Genomic DNA, 16674 nt, shown 5'->3' on the forward strand with positions numbered 1-16674 from the left:
CTTATGTATAGCCATTACTTATTTTGTCATCAGTGGTCGGCATGCTGACACTTTAAAGACACAGATACTGATGCATATTTTACATAATTCTCACTGATCAAAAGGGTATGAACACAGTGCGCCCCAGGGCCACCAGCTGAATAGAGATTGCGACGTTTCATTTTTGTTTTGTTTCCTGACCATTTTTTCTTATTCCCCGTTTTATTTTCTGGTAGTTTGGAATAGCCTGTTGTAATTATCGGCAGGTCCCAATTCTGCAGTATCTTTCTGAAATGCTTTCAGCCAGCTGATGCATCTGTTCCCACTGCTCCACCAGCTGAGCTAAGGGGATGCCAAATGACCACTGCCAAATGTTTGTGTACAATCTACTGTGAACTAGCAATGATGTGTGAACTAAAGACTACAGACTTGTGCTACTTTTCTAGGAGTGAATGTGATGCGAGCAGGTCTGCTGCAGGTTTCTAACTCACTGGCTGTGCCAAACAACAAGAGACACAATTAGCCCACTCGGCTAAAGACCAAAGTCCCCAGGCAAGGGAACTAATCACACTCCAGGTGGTGCCATCACCTTCTGTTGCAGATACTCGCATGCTCATTGATGTCTCCAAACTCCAATATATAAGCACCGTTAGACACCTTAGCTACGACACACGTGCACACACAGACAGAGCTCAATATAACCTGAGATACAAACCTCAGAGTTACACTAACTAGACAGCCAAACAGCATGTAAACCTAGAATGCCTTTTCAAGCTCCAAATAGTACAAAGGTGTCTTTGTTATTATGACCAATACAAAAAGTAATAATGAAACTGAGTCACATGTTCTATTGATAAAAAATTGGAAATATGCCTCTCCCTCTATAATCATGTGTTGAGTCCATCTAAAATCAGTGAGTTAGCAGAATGTTTCAGAGGGCGCAGCATAGTGCAACAGAAAACCATACCTATTTGTGTTCAGTAGGACACACATTTGAATTCCTTAGTCAAATCACAGATACATTTATTCATTAACAGTTCTGGTAGCAGTTCAGTGGGGTAGTCAGAAGATGCCACATCCACAGACTAGAGCTCCCTTTTCAATATTCCCTGACTTAATGGCTGTTGTGTCTTAAGACATGGCAAGACCTGTTGCTTTGTGTACCCTTCTAGTGCTTTCCTTAGTCAATAGCTTTCATTTTCTCTCTAACTGAAACACATTGGAGATATTCTTTATGACATTAACTGCCATGTTGTAATGTTTTTCTTATTGAGAAAGCTAGACTGGCAGCATAACTACTGTAATTGGGATTGGCCAATCTGCTGTCAGCCTGGGTCAATTTAGAGTAGACCACCTCAAGTTCGCCCTTGGTATAGCTGACCTACAGGTGAGGCAGATCGGTATAAACACAGCTCTTATGATGGCAAATGTGATCTGAATGGCACAGTAGTCTTTAACCTCTAGTTTTCTGTAACATGATTGACATGTTTGTCTCACTGGAAGTTTCTGACATGAAGCCTCCACCAAAAGCATAATTTGCAAAGGAATATGAAAATATCTTTGGACATTCTAAGCAAAATCAAGCCAAAATACCTATGAATATAGAAATGCTTCAGAGATCCAACCTAGCAAGATTCTGAAGCTTTAATGATTTAGTTTCACATACAGCCACCTCATGGGGAACATTTTATGAAGAAAGCCTTTTTACTGACTATTTCCTTTGAGTTGTTGTACAGTTTGCAGACTTTTTATTAAATGCCTGCTTTAAAAAAGTTACCGTCTAGTGATACCTTCTAGCTGCTGGGGTTACAAGTAGTATAATGTTACAAAGCCATGTAGAAATATAACCCCCAACTGGCCAAGAATAAAATAGTAAAACAACAAATCTGATTAAATATGTGAAATGGGTCAGTAATGCATTACTCTGAATAGTTCCACAGCACTCAATCTAATGGGAAAGGCATACCTAACCCAAAGCAGCCCCATCTTCCATCTGGTTGCGTTAAATATGTACATTATAAATATGACATCAGTCAGACTGAAATTTCCACTTTTAACGGCATGTAATGTCTACAGGTGTTGACTTGCTACCTCTCACATCACTGGAAGTCAGGGTACAGGCAGTTCAATGGGTTTAATCACATTTTCACAAGTATGGGTGGGGTATACTGTATCTATTTTTAATTGTGTCTAATTTAGGCATTCATATCCACCCACCCTCCAGAGAATCTGCACATATTGGTGACCTACTTATGGAATGAAGTTTCAGACTTAGCTGAATGCATAGAATCTGTGACCCCCATGTCCTTCCACAATTGCTAAGTCTTAAATCAATACGGGAGACCTGGAAAGGAAAGTCAGTAAATATACACTCACCGAGCACATTATTAGGGATTTATTAGACTTAAGTTTTAGACTTCTACTGCTGTAGCCTATTCACTTAAAGTTGTGATGTGTTTTGTGTTCAGAGATGCTCTTCTCCATACCACTGTTGTAATGTGTGGTTCTGGGTTACTGTAGGTGTAATAAAGTAAAAATGTTCCTAATAAAGTGCTCGGTGAGTGTATGTGTGATTAGGTGTCTTTTTTGACCTTCAAAAAACTCCCAATGCATTGCCTCAGTACATAAAGTTCAGAAAGAAACATGATCAGATGAGCCCATAATGATCTTCAAATTGTTGTTGTGTTGATAAAAGTCTATACTTGACACATCCCAATTTTTCTTTCATGTGTCACTAAGCCACAGAAACTGCTAGACATCACACACACTCAAACCCTTCTCAGTCAATTCTGAGTCAGAAGGGTTACTGTATAAAGGCAGTATTGATTTAAACAGAAAGAACGATTGTTGAAGAGTGAATTAAGGTCACAGTGGTTTCATAGCTCTATAGTCCATGTTGTGTTGATAGTTGAAGTGTGAAAAGAGTTATGACCAATGGTGAAAACTCTGAGTTACTGCCAGCTGTCAGAGAAAAACAATGTGAACCAGTCAGACTGACTGGAAGCTACATCTTGATGTGTTTAACTTAAAATTGATCCCCACAGTTCCTGCAGAACAGAGACGATGCTTAACAGAAAACGTTTGGGATTTGACAAAAAAGACATTATAACATTTATAGCTTTAAACATCCTTATTGAGTCTGGTCACTGAGGAAAATAGGAGAGGTAGGGGAGAGATGGAGGGGGGGGGGGGGGGTGCAGATTGGAGGTTTGATCTGAACAGCACTTTGGAGACCCAGTGACAAGCTAATTTATGTCTGAAACGACTGTCGTGCCTTTTCAAGTGTCACGCCGGAGAAGTTCGCTAATTACGTGAGAGCTGGAACGAGGAATTAGACTGAGCTCTTGGGACCGCTTTTTCCTCGGACCTCAGAAACTGAGAATGTTCCACACAAAAAAACTGGGGGCATTGCACAGAACAGCTTTCTGAAATCATTAGGAAACTAAAAGTTTTTAAAATGTTTGGCACATTTTCTCATTAAGATAGTCCTCGCCATTGCTCAATGCAGACTCTAACTGCAGCAATCAGTAGTTGTAAGGACCCTCCAGGCACATTCATACAGAACCGTGGCAAGAAGACCTCCTTATTTCATTAGCTACTTAATTGCTGATCTATCACTTTAGGGGACATTGACTCTGGGCTTGAACAATGGCCCATAAACCATTTACAGTGAATGAGGGAAGGAGAAAAGGGTTTTAAGCCCCGCTTATTTACTCACGTTCTTCCTCTAACGTGTGACCAGAGGAAGACGGGTCACAGCTGGACAAGGCAAGGACTGCAGGCACTTCCAAATCATGTCCGTGAGCACCTGGGGAGGGATGGGGGGGGTGGGTTAGTGCTCTTGTTTCTAAAAAGAAATGGACTGTAAATTCAGGGTAACACCATGGGGTGTTCTTCCCAGCTCTGCTCTTATGGATTAGACCACCTCTGACCCGGTTGGGACAGGAACTCAGGTCCCACTGGAGTGAGGTAAGCACCCTTATCCATGTGGGACATCTCACAATCCCAAAACTATAATGCTAAATATCAAATTGCTCTGACCGAGTAACACTTTTGGGCATGCCTTTGGGTGTTGCTGAGTTAAAGATCATAAAAGCAATATCTCAGAGTACTGAGTAGTATGTAAGTTCTACCTTTGAGAAGGGTAATATTTACAGACAGCTCATATTCTTTATTCCAGCAATGCTCTGAGTAAGAGAGCTTTAGATGCAAATAAACATGGTCATGCACCAAACTGCATTCTCACTCGCTTTTCATCATATATCAAAAGAAGAAAGGAGGCATCAGCACTTGATGTTGACAGACGCAAAGCTACTGTGCTGCCTGTGTTGTTTAGTGAAAGAAATGGCAGGGAACGAAAGGCAAAGTGGCCTTGATTGGATCAAAGTGAAAAGTGCTGACTGAGGATAAGCTGCACTGCGCACGGCCGATTCTCCTGAGCTTAAGGGTCACCTAAGGTAAGCAGTGCCACTGGGAGCTCTGCATGTTGCTTCTCTTCTTCTCTTGTTCCTTTATCTGGACAACTAGAAACGGCCAATCATGCTCACGTTGCGACGCTCATCGCAACCTCTGTTGACAACCCGGGAGTGCGGAAAAGCCTTCACTTCCAACCGAAGCACATGATGTTAGCCGCCGCGCCTCGTAATGCCACAGTTCTCAACCTGGCCTTGAAGGAGTCGGAGGATGTTCAACACTCGACATGCAGCTGAAGAGGTGGTCCTGTCGGAGCCTGATCGAGGAGCAAGGGTCACTGGTGTGCGAGAACACGCTGTGACCCCAGCCGACTGAACCTTCCAATCTCTGAGTGATGCTAAAGCCAGTTAAGCAGGGCCTTGCAGACCCTACACTGGCACAGTGCAGATACTGGATGAGCCACCCAGCAGCTCCTTGCATGTTCCTCAGGCACTGGGCAATGCTCACCAGAATTACAAAAAATAGTAGTAAACAATACGTGCTTAAAATACATTAACCCATCCAGATGGGGTGGCCTGCTGCGAGTTTTGAGGCATGGCCTTTTGGCGGCTGCTACCACACAACTAAAACCAGCTAAAGACCAGGGTCCCGCAGCCAAGCTAAGAGAATTCCTAATCACACACAAACCACTTTCTCCAGGGTGATGTAATTCTGCAGCTGACATACACGTGCCAACATGCATCTGTGAACTCCGCTTTGTAGCCAAACAAAAGCAGCAGCTGACATCAGCACGCGAGTGTGTGGGGAGTGTGCGCTTCTCCAAAATTTGAGGTTTCAGCGATGAGACCCTCTTATAAATACAATCAGGAATTTCAAATTGGGAGGAATAGGAAAAATCTAGGTTAAATGATCCAAGAAAAACAACAAATATAGTTGTCTGACTTCACCCCACTCACTTGAATTTACTTGGATGTCAGTACACACAGCCTGTTCTGATCTCAGAGAACCATGTCAGCACTTGGCTTAAACAAATAAACAGTTTACTGTCTATTGTGTGTATCTCTTTGATTATTACGGAGAGAATTTGACTGAAATACCTTTTTTAATAAACTCTCTCAAATAAAGCGAACATTTCGCAAAAAAAGGGAGGCATTCATCTCTAAAATCTTCCTCAAGATTTCTAAGTATTACCATTTTCTCTGGCAGTTTTCTTGGAAAGGGGTTGAGTATACACACAGTGATTTATCATGCATAGCCAATGTATATAAATAAAAAAAGGCTGGAAAAGGCCTCCCTGCACTGTGGGTTATGCCCCCATTAGAAATGAGCAGCCCCCCTTTCATAGAGCAAGGGATCAGTAGACCTTTCCTGAGGATATGAAGTATGTTTGACACAACCAGGCTTTTTACTGTTGTTTTTACACTGGATTCAGTCCTCATTTGAACTTCCCTGAGTGCCCCTACCGAGAAGCCAGAATCCAGCACCAGAGGCAAGATCATATTTGATTATGTTATGAAAGTGAGGACAGTTTACAGCATTCCCCAAAATATGAGTCCCTGAGGCAACACATCACCCTTTATAATCCAGTTTTAATATGAACTCTATTGTGTAATGGATATGAATATTTGATTCTGAATGTCTGGCGAGAAGTTAGTTTTAAATAGCTATTATAATATGTATAATTAATAATGTTGAAATGGAGGTGATGCATTGTAATGATCGTATGCTTAAACACTTTCTTAGACTTCACTTGAAGGCTGATTATGCTGCTTGTCTGTTGCAGGAAATTCTCGACTCACTTCATACCCTCGTTATGGCATTACAGGGTCACAGGCTCAGGTTGTTGGGGTCAGTGTTGAAGGACGTGCAAGTTGACACAAAACACACCACAGGAAGCCGCAGCAATGGACAACATCCCTCCACACATCATGCAGCTCTTTGACAACTTAATCGACAGGATGCATGGAAACACTACACTGTTGTGAAATCCAGCTATGGCAGCTTGGCCTGCTTGAAAACTGAGCTGGTCAAGCTGGTCTAGCTGCGTATGAGTTCATCAACTAGCATGGCCAACCTGGTCATAAAGCTTGTCTAGCTGGGTATGAGCTGGTCAACCAGCTAGTGCTGGTAGCCAGTCTTTTTCAAAACATAGCTCGAGCTGGTCAAACCATGTCAAGATGGGAGTTGGTCTGAACTGGTCAACCAGCTACCAGCTGTTTCAAAACCTAGCTTGAGCTGTTTTTCTTAGCAGGGCTAGCAAGGGCTCGAGTTTAAGAGGGAAGCAAAGTGGTCATATAATGACCAAAGCTGTTCGTATTTACCGATCCGAACATGGTGAACGTAACAAGAAACCCTTCCAGTTGGGGAAACACCACTGGCTCTTCAGACATACAGTAACCATGGTGTTCTAGCTGGTCAACCAGCGCTACTGTGCAGAAACATGTTTTCCGCAGGAAGGGGGGAGATTCAGGATAACAAAAGTCCCCTAATGCTATTTAAGCTAGGCCTCCATTTATAGGACTCCTATAGAAGCTCATAGCCAGTAAAGCAAGTAAAAGACTACTGATTATTGGCATGCCAACATTATAACAAAGGTTAATAAATGGATATACCTGTTAATGCATGTGTATAAATGCATACACATACAAATGTGGTAAAGTGGTAATGCACACTAGAGCATTAAAAATAACCAAAATGCACTCAAAGCAAGTAAAATGTATTCCTGAACCTGCATCAACAGTCAACAGAGCTGTTCTGAGAAAGATATTCTGACAGTTGTGTTCTGGTGCCTTACTTTTTTTCTGAGAGTGCCAGACAAATGCCTTGTACTCTCTCCAGATTTATAAATAAATAAATAAATGTTAAAAAGCTGTTCATCCCCACTACGCTTTACACTTCTCTTCACATGTCATTCTCACACTTCCATATGAGCTGTCAGTCAAAGTGCACCAGGGAGAGAGATGGTAATCAGTGGGTCACACAGGTCATAGCGTTTGTGAAGGATATCATAGCGTTTGGACAGAAAGCTGCTGCTTTGCACTGAGCACATGCGTTACCATATTGCCATTAACAAGGGAAAATAACTTTATCCCTCTCTAAATATTCTTTTGGTCATTTATTTTGGAATTAGCCGGCATGTCCTTGTTTACTTTTCTTTCTGTAATGAAGCTGACAGTCAGTTGCTCATTTGTTACCATATAAGTCCTGCAGCGAAAACTTGCAAGCCGCAATTTCTGCTTGCAGGGCGGGAGTGTGGTTGCGTTCTCTCCTCAGTTACCAGAGCGCTCGTGCCAGTCCTGATGGAGCCGAGCCTACGCGGCCTCACCCATCCACACCTCTGTCTGCGCACTCCGCCCGAGGGCTACACCCTGCAATCTCCAGAACCAAACTGGACCTCTGAACAACACCCTTCCTAGCTGTTAACGATGGGCCAAGCTTCTCTGGCAAATGTTGAAATGTTCAGCAAGAGCTCACGCCGGAGACAATGGTCTGTTTTCTCCCTACACTGCGCTTTGAGAAAGCTGCTGAAAGACGCAATAAATGGGGCTTGCGGTTAACCTGGTAATGGAAATGAGGTTATTTAAAACTCAGTGGGAACTTCCTTTTCAAGCAGGTTGCCCTCGCAGTGTAATGAGGAGGGGTAATGAGGTTCACAGCTTTGGCTAATGCTAACCTCAGTGCACTGCGATTTCCAGGCACTTTGGAAAGTCCCCCAGTTGCTTTTTTGGTATTCTTTGTTTAACAAACACACACTACCCGAACCTCAGGCCGCCACATAACTTTCAACACCTTGAAAGCTCAACGGCTGGACAATGTAAGGAAGGGAATGCAAAAACAAAAAAGACAACAGTTTCAGTTCGGGTTCAGGAGAGAACTGGGAGGCCAAGAACTGGAAGGCCAAGAGCTGGACCCGTGAAATAATGAACAGACCCGCCACCCTCTTGTCAGGCTGTTATTTTAAGTCCACCCTCCCCAAATTCAGTACTGGCTGGAGACCAGACTTGGTGAGCAGCCATCAGTCACTGACAAGATTGAGCATGAGTGTTGGGAGATTTCTGTTTTTGGTTTAGGGGGTCAGGTCAAAATACCCACAGTCATGCAAAGTCAAGGGTGGGTGGCTGGCTTACGGATTTAAACAGATCACCATAAACAGTTAAGTGACGGGGTATATTTTAGAATGCCTAAAAATTATGTACAGACAAGTAAATATTTAGGGAGACCTGTCAGCTTTGTATTCGCTCTAAATTATAAACATTCAAGGGGACTCTGAGACAAAATTGCTGATCCGGATAAAGATTTAGGGAAAAAATCCAGTTTGTGTATCTACTCCTTTTAATTTATTTAGAAGTCAAAAGAACAAAAACATGCACCTCTTTTAAAAAACGAATAAGTAGCTTTTGAATAAGATGACCAAATCTGTTCTTCAATTACGACTGACAGAATTACCATATTTAAAAATAAAAACACATTATCTGTGTTGAACCTTTGTGTCCAGAAGAACACTAATTCCTCTAAATCCAACCCAGATGATCGGACATAATGAGAATACATGCAAAGCAAAAATTTGTGCCTGGCACCTTTTGCCTTTTTCAATGCTGCTAAAACACCCACCCCCCTCCCCGTTCTTAGGCTCTGGCCAGAGACAAATTGGCCTTTAATCGATGCTGTCGGCAGAGGAATGTGGCAGGCTCAGGCAGGGGGGAGAGGTGTGCAGGACAATCCCAGATATAGCCACCGGGCCTCTTCTGTCTGTCATGCCGCGATTGGGCGAGTGACAAGGCACACTAACCAGATCCTTGCCCTTCTGTGAGTGCCTTCCCTCCCAGCCACGATTGGTTATTTTTATCCTCAACTTAAGAGGAAACTTGGCACACCAGAAGAAAAAAAAAAAAAAGACCACACTGAGAATATATTAATATTCCTTCTCTGGCTTTACTCCCTAATTCTACGTTATTTCAAAGTTAATAGCTCTGACATGCAGGAGAGCTTAATAACCCAATGAAACGGATTCTTAGTCGGCTCTCGATCTTGGCTATACAATTCTTAATACTATGCGCAAGGAGACAGGGACCATAGCTCTCATTATTGTACTTAGATCTTAATGTTCTTTGGGACTAAACTCCCAGCAAGTAGCCTAGGATTCATAACCTGTATGGATAGCATTGTCAGTGTATTCGTGCAGTTTAGCCAAGTTTGATCAACGCTGGGTCTCACCAGAGCTACACTTAATTCATTATTAATATTCCTTGACAGGGCTATGGTACTTGGTTACACTCTCAGGAAGAATGTACAGGGTCATCGTTGTGCAGTACCAATTTCAGACAGCCTGCGAGGAGCAATTGTACTGTAATATGAACTCCAATCACATTAACTGAATAAGTGGAATTTATTTCACAGTTGCGGGCTTATATCAGGTAAGGTGAAACACGGTGTACTACTTATTATTTTTTCTATACTTCATATATTGCCAAAATGTAAAGATATCAAAAAAGAACTACTACTGTGTTGCATTTTGTATGGTATTTTACTCAACATCTACTTTAATAGCAATTCGAAATATATTTACACTCAGTGAAGATACTGAGACACTCAAACCACCCTGTCTGGCACAATCATTCCACGGTCACTTAGTCACTTAGATCAGATTGCTTCCCCATTCTGACATTTGGTCTGAAAAACATCTGAACCTCTTGACTACATCTGCGTGTTTTTATGCATTTAGTTGCTACCACACGATTGGCTGATTAAACATTTGCATTAACAAGCTGGTGTACAAGTCTACCTAATAAAGTGATCACTGAGTGTATACAGTAAAGTTGACTTAAATATCTGTGAGGCAAAGAAAAAGCAGAAATGCCATATTTTGGAGGATTGTGATATATTCACAAAACATGTACCACAATCAAGGTTAATGTAAAATGCTAATCCCAAAATGAACCATATTTAGGTCACTTCTGATTCATATTTGTTCCCAGTTAACATTTCATGCATCTCCAGAGTGGCATAATCAATCAAATGTTTGAAATTTGAGGGGCAGAAACACAGGGCAGTGGATGGCTTTCCCTCCTGTGAAACACAGGAAAAGATTTATGTTTTCCTAAGAAGAGACTTGCTGACCTTGCAAGAAATGTTCAGGTCTCTGGCAGGATGGATGCAGATGGTAGTGTGTACGGCATCACAAGCCTGCCCCAGCTTTTCGTCTGCTTGCTGCAGCTTTCGTTTCAAGCGATTTACAGCTATTTGTGCAGAGCCTCTTACCCACAAACTTTTTTTTTTTTTTTTAAAGCAACACTATATGTAGAACACCTGTCTGTTCAGCTATTGGTCTGGCATAGTCCTGTTCATTTGAGACATACCACAGCTGCAGGTCAAATGGCGGCTTAACCAATCAGAGATCAGAATACCACCAGAATACGTGACAAGTTTTTTCTTCCATTACTGACCATGCCGTGTCACAGAAAGCTGTTTCTGCTTCTCAGATTAATATACACTCAGTGAGCACTTTACTAGGTATCTATTAGACTTATTTTGAGACTTATTGGTCTTCTGCTGCTGTTGCTTATCCAGTTAGAGGGTTGATGCATTGTGTGTTCAGAGAAGCTCTTCTGCATACCACTGTTGTAATCTGCAGTTATTTACATTGCTGTCACCTTCCTGTGAGATTTGACCAATCTGGCCCTTCTCCTCTGACCGTTTTTGCCCACAGAACTGCTGCTCACTGGATGTTTTTTGTTTTTCGCACCGTTCTCTGCAAACTTTAGAGACTGTTGTGCGTAAAAATCCCAGGAGATCAGCCATTTCTGAGATATTCAAACCACCCTGTCTGCCACCAATAAACATTCCACAGTCAAAGTCACAATTCGTCCCCATTCTGACATTTGGTCTGAAAAACAGCTGAACCTCTTGCATGCTTTTATGCATTTAGTTGCTGCCACATGATTGGATGACCAAGTGGGTATATGGGTCTACCAAATAAAGTGGTCACTGAGTGCATGTCCTCTCTGACCTACCCAATGCTAGGTTTGACAAGTGTTTGACAATGATTCCAAGTGCTCTGAATGTTTGAAATGTTTATTGACTTCAAGGAGGACTGTGTTCTGAAAAATGATAAAAATGTAAAATCCATTATTGACGGTCATGATTTGCTTAAGCTATGACAATGAATGGTTCTCAATAATGAATGCTGTAATATATATACTGTATACATAATATGGATTCATTAGGACACAAGAAGGCTTAGTCAAAACAAGTTAGCATTTGATTTCTGTAAACATGTGCAATGCAAGTAATTTTTTCAAACCTCACTTGTTGCATGTGCTAACCATGTTCTTTGTTGAGAGCAACAACTTCGGATGAAATGAAATACTGTTAGGGTTGTGTCTGTTAGTTGTCAGAGTGGAAACTCTCAAGCTTTCAAAGAGGTGGTCTGACGTTTGAAACCAATGAGAAGCTGGAGAGATGTAAGCAAATTGTTGTTTTCGCACCTTCTCACTAGGCAACTGGGCCCTCTGTGCAGGCTGTTGTAAAAGGCCCAGCTATGTTATGTGAGACTAAGCATTTACTCTTTGAGGAAATATTGCCAATTGTACAATCGCTCTGTTATTGCTTCTGAGAGGAAACCTCATTCATTGGATCAGGTTCAGACAGGGCCTGTAAAATATACATCCTGTGCATTTGGTCTGAATTAGACTAGACCCAGCATGGCCTTTATATAGCCGTTTGGCATGCCAGCTGTTTCCATGGATCAAATATTTTATCCAGCCTTGTTGTTTACAATATGTAAACGGCCTACATTAAGTGGCCAAAAAAAATCTGTTCTTGTCTTTGAAACAGAAATTGCTATATTTCCCCATCAAAGTGGCAACAGTGTTTACCTGCAATCAGACTACACATACATCAGCTAGAGGAATGAGAGTAGAAATAACAGCCATTTCAAATTTAGATCAAAGTTTGACCTTTAATGGAACCCGCCGCAATGGAAAGACAGGATTCAGAGTCATGGACAGACTATTACAAAAATAAAAAATAAACCCTCAGGCATGCTTTGAGTATCTCAGGCCAACTTGTTCTCATTGGCATGACGTGCTCCATGACCTCAGCTAAACCGCACCTCGCACGTGCGATTCCTTCAGCTTGAAATTCACCCCGACAGACACGAGTATTCTGCTACTTGATCGGTGGAAATCCAACTGCAATCCTAGAAGGAGAGCCGAAACTGTAAAATAATTATCCCGCTGATATATCACAGAGCTCTGAGAATCATTTTTGGAACAAGTGAGAAACAGACAGGGCAGTGGTATACCCCTGCAGGGTACACTATAAGCCTGGATATCAAAGCCTGCTGATCAGAGATCAGTGTTTTTCAATGGTTAAATGTTTCATTGCACGTTGCCTTATGTATTTGGACATTGCCTTATATTATTAACTGTCAAGATACAAACAGACTACACTGTATAAGCTTGTATTTCAGAACTTGCTGATCAGAGATCAGGGTTTTTCAATGATGAAAAGTTTCTCTGGACACTACCTTCCATTACAAAATGCATTGAAAGAATAAATAAATGTAAAAAACAGATCAAAACATTTATACCCCAGATCAAAAAATGGCTCTGGCTACGAGATGAAGGCTGTGACCCAAGAAGCAACAATTTTTGCCGTTTAATATGCATTGGCTCAGAGAGGTTATGAAAAATAGATCAGGTGGCTCTGGAATAGAGGGAGAGAAAGAAGAAGAGAGAGAGAGACAGAGGGAGAGGGTAGAGAGAGAGGAGAAAAAAGGAGGTAAAAAAGCTAATCATCTCAGGCGTGCCGCATGAGGCAGAAGTACAGGCCTTGCTCTTAATTACAGTCCCAGAGCGCTGGCCGCCACAAGGTTCTTTACAGCTACTTATGAGAGGGGTTCCTCAGGGACCCTTCCTGTCAGGTTCCAGCACTGAGCCAGGCCACCGTGCGCCGGAGCAGAATAATGAGACGGTCCGGCGGAGGGAAGGGTGCAGGGAGCCACCAAACCCCACCTGGAGCCACCAAACCCCACCTGGACCCGCCTTCCACCTCCCCGTGTTAGTACCAGCTTCTGTTTCAGAGCCACGTCGGGAGAAAACATCTGATAAATCTCTTCAGATAATCTCCTACTGAGACAACAGTTGGGTTTCAGTCATTAATTTGGTCCTTAACTTTGAATAACATGTAAAGGAAAGGATTATTATTATTTTTGTTTGCAAACACAATTTGGTGAGTTCAGCTATTTCTAAAATATTAAGTAATATTAACGTTCAGACAAATGTTGATAAAATGTTAAGAAACAATTTTTTTCCTTTGCCCTTTGGTGTCAGTATTGCCCCTTCCTGAATTTCTAGTCTGTGAAGTACAAATGAAATACCTTAGGAAATGCAGCACATGCAGTTTTTGCATTTGCATATTCAAATAGAATTGGTTTTTGCAATCACACCTCACTAGTCATAGTGTCCATTTACACTGTTCCACCATAAGGATCTCTCATTCCTCAGAAGTTCAGGACATTCTAATTTTAAGATGGTTTTCAAAGGAATTTAATTGTAAATTGTGTGCACTCGCCACATCGACTGAGCTGAACCCAAGGGTCACCAATCAGCCGTACGCTTTCAGAAACATTAATAAGAAGGCTGTCTGGTACCCAAAAACAGACTGCCACACAGGAACAGCAATTAGAGCTCTTGTTTCCTCCAGACTTAGGAAAAAAATGAGGCAGGAATCCTCATGGGACCCTCACAGGAAACACAGGGAGGGGTTCCTCTACCGCTCTACCCCTAGGGCTGCTGGCCTGTTCCTTTAATCGGCTCCGTTTGATTGCTTTCATTACATCCAATTTCCTCCAGCAAGGTTTATTTCTCATTCACAGCCCGCAGATGACAGGCAGCGGCTCCTTTTTCCAGAGCATTGTTCCCACCGTGCTGTCATTCCACTCAAAAGCCTGGGTGTGTGCTCTGTCCCTTCAAAGCCTGCCGCCCACCAACGCTCACCAGAAACCCCCCCACCCACCCCACCCCCCTCAAAAAAAAGAAAAAAAAAGTGTCTTCAAAGTCGAAAAGCGCCCCGAGAAACCATACACTTCCTGAGTGGGTCGCTGATCCCGGTATCTCCAATGTCAAAGGAGCTATTCGGAGTACTCCTCTACCGCAGGAGCGAGCGAGCGAGCAGGCGGAAAGGCGGGCGAGCAAGCAACAACAGCCCCCCAGGCGGGGCATCTGCTGAACACTCGGCAAACTCAATTACTTAATGACCGCCTCTTGCAAAAAGCAGGGACTGTGAAATGCATACCTTGCCGTGTAATTTCCATTTTAGACAAGAGATGCCGTCTGCGGAGGGACAGCCTGCGAGGCCGCCGCCGTGAAACAAGGGGCCCATCCGCCTGCCAGGCCACGCCTGCCCGGGGGGCTACTTCACGCCTTCAGATTAAATTGGACACCCAGCTCAGCAGCTCTCCAGAACATCTGTCAGGCGAGTGGGATCCAAACTAGTCACGGCCCATTTATCGCCGCGCCGAGATGGGCTCCTCTCCCGTGCTTCCTGCCCGCCCGGCTCTCCAGCCGGCAGACATGTCACCTTGCAACTCTGACCCCCTCCTGACATTGTCGCGCACTGCATGTTAGTTCCACTGGGATAAAGATGATAGCTCAGGGGTGGTAATATGAAACTAACCAGGCCCTAAATCACTTATCATCATTCTGTCAACATACTTTAGGTAGTAGGTGTGTGCCGGGTTTGTCTTTATTCTATGAATTTGTGCAAAATTCTAACAAATTGGCTGACTTCTGTAATGTTTTTTGAGGACAATTTGTTTAAGGGATGACAGCCTAGTGACTTCAGATAATAAAAACAACAAGAATGGCCACGTATCCAAACATGAAAATATCAGGACATTAGAGATACACAAAATGAACTTGGTACAAAACCTGTAACTGGAATATGGAAAAGGAAAGACAGCTTTTGTGTTATTTCAGGTGTTATTTTCCTTTTCCACACCACAGAAAATTGATCTTCTAACCTGCAGTTTATTTTGCCTTCATGAGGATGGATTTTCAAGAGGTGGATTTCAAAAGGCTCTCTCTCTCTCAGTAATCTACGTTGTCCTAAGATTTCACAGTGACCTCAGTCTTGGTTTTCCTTCCCAGTTTAATTTCACACGTCTCTCCTGCTACAAACCAGAGCAGGGGCCAGGGTACGCTGCATATGTAAAGACAGTCGAGTTTTTAATTAAGTTCCTTGGAAGAATTAGGGTCATCTCTGTAGACCTGGAGGTGACAGGATTTCACTACACTTATTGAAAAAGTGACTTAATGATCTGCCAAACGAGTCAGAGAGGAATTGTGGAGCTTAATTAGACTTAATCCCTCTTATTTGTAGACTTAATATAGTGCAGAGAGAAGATGTATTTCCTCAATTGCATAACTGGGGTAACAGTCGACAGAAAGAACGCATGTCAACTGCTATTAAGAAAGCCGGCGTAATCTTCACGTCCACAGTGAAAGCAGAGGCTATCAGGCTGTGTTTACAAATTTCAAGAGAGACCAGGGAAATATATGCATGCATTCCTGAACAACATAGGTTTATCTACATTTAATTAGATTAGGCATTCGTTCATCCATCTCCCATCTGTGATGCATTAGTGCAGTAACTCCATACTTCCTTCATTTCCATTTCAAGCCCCATTTGAGACTGGAACACTTAATCTGATATTATGTATATATTAGGTCTATGAGTGCCTGAGCTGTGTTTATATCTGAGGTTCATTACGGCAGGAGACCAGGATCTTCAAGGTAAATGAGTTAAATGGCCCAACAGTTTGAATTTACTTGATAAAAATCAACATGATTTAGTTACGTGTAGGGAGCCCTTTAATGGGAGCCATGAATCACAGGACTTTTAAGAACAAACGCAATTGCCCGTTACCCTGCATCCTGTAATCCATCAAAACCACAGGTCATGTGTCTATCACCGCAAAACGGCATGTACCATGACATAATGCAGTTACTATAGCGACCTCTGCATGACTCAGGAGGCACTTTGAAGCCACAAGTTATGACTCGGCCCTTGACTTGGCAGTAAGCATCCGTTTGAAGTCACTCATTGGCTCTCATCTTGCTAACAAAGGGCCACACACTAGCAGGATAAAAGCCCTTATTGTTCCACAAGCACGCAGTGCCCTCCTTTCACAACTCTGGCCCTCTGTCTGAAGTTCACTTTCAGGAAGGACCCGGAACACCACGGATATAGTGGCGACTTGTCACATAAAAGAGAGCTTCG

At 42.7% G+C, this 16674-nt stretch overlaps 1 long non-coding RNA gene across 3 annotated transcripts in view; it reads right to left on the reverse strand.

The window, feature by feature from the left end:
* LOC133110169 (uncharacterized) overlaps positions 1 to 16674 on the reverse strand; it is a 116664-nt gene that overhangs the window by 58283 nt on the left and 41707 nt on the right. For 2 of the 3 annotated variants that reach the window (XR_009704816.1, XR_009704817.1), the window contains exon 4: positions 3698 to 3787. The exons of the other annotated variant lie outside the window; for it this stretch is intronic. This is a non-coding gene — a long non-coding RNA (uncharacterized LOC133110169). The remainder of the gene's footprint in view (positions 1 to 3697; positions 3788 to 16674) is intronic. 3 annotated transcript variants of the gene reach the window in all.

Source organism: Conger conger, chromosome 1, assembly GCF_963514075.1.
Source record: "Conger conger chromosome 1, fConCon1.1, whole genome shotgun sequence".
NCBI lineage: Eukaryota > Metazoa > Chordata > Actinopteri > Anguilliformes > Congridae > Conger > Conger conger.